This window comes from Crocodylus porosus, unplaced genomic scaffold, assembly GCF_001723895.1.
Source record: "Crocodylus porosus isolate Cpor-Errol unplaced genomic scaffold, CroPor_comp1, whole genome shotgun sequence".
Taxonomy (NCBI): Eukaryota; Metazoa; Chordata; order Crocodylia; family Crocodylidae; genus Crocodylus; species Crocodylus porosus.
The window spans coordinates 120,532,164-120,533,305 of NW_017728943.1; positions in this window are offsets into that span (position 1 = coordinate 120,532,164).

Genomic DNA, 1,142 nt, shown 5'->3' on the forward strand with positions numbered 1-1,142 from the left:
TTTTTCCATGTGTAGAATCTAATTACTGGGGATGGGGACATCTTAAAGTCATCATGGAGTTGGGTAAATATGGTACATCTAAATTAACTTGACCACAGTTGGAACATAAATCCAGAACGTGCAGTTTCTGGTGTCTGAGTTGGATTCAGTCCGGTTCTGTAGGGACAGTGTCTTAGCCTTTTCTTTTTTGTGTTGCTGGGGGTTAGTGCTGGAGCTCTAACAAGCCCTAAATCAAAATGTGCAGCTCCCAGTGCAGGCACTCAGAGGCCCAGAACTGATTTGTGCAAGTCACTGTCTCTGCTTCAGTTTCCCTAGATCTAAAATAAAGTTGATAATAAGGTCTTTATCCCCTTTCTGGGAGGTGGCAGGTAGCAGCCCAATAGCTATGGGACATGGGTAGCTGGACCCTGGGAGCTGCTGGTTCTGCCTCGGGATGTCAGAAAGAAGTCGGGGGAAGCAGCATGAAATGAGGCTGAAGATTGGGGGGGGGGCGTGGAGCCTGCCTTCCCCCCCATAAGAAAGACTGGGCTCTCCTCTTTAAACAGCTCAGCCAACAGACTACTCCTTCCTGCTGCCACCATGCAGACCCCTGGCAAGAGTCAGGCTGTAATTTGAACCCTGGCTGAAGCTGGCTCCTTATTCCCACTTCCTTATTCCTGGTCCCAGTTCCTTTTGGAAAGCTAACTTATACCCAATACAAGATTGTTTGTTTATGAGTGACACAGTCAAAAGAGAATTTAATCAGCTATGAGCATTTCCCAATTAATGTGTCAAACAATACCCAGCATTAGGTTCGAAGCCCTAAATAAAGATCAACGAGGAAGGGATAATGGGGCAAAAGACTTCAGGGAAAGGCGCTGGGCTCCTGCAAAGCCCCAGCAGCACATAACAGTGCCATGAAACCGGGGGAAGGGGCGCTGAGGCTACTGCCATATGAGAGGCAACCTAGGAAGTTCCCCCGGGCTGAGCTCAGGGCCTGTACTTGAGGCTGCGGGGAGGGGCTGGGGCCACGGGCCCCGCCCCTCAAGCCGGCCTGGAACGCCGAGGCAGCTAGCATTCCTTTCCGAAGGGTGGTGGCGAGGGAAGGGGGACGCACAAGGCACGCCGGGATCTCGCCACATCCGGGAAGCCCTCGGCGACGG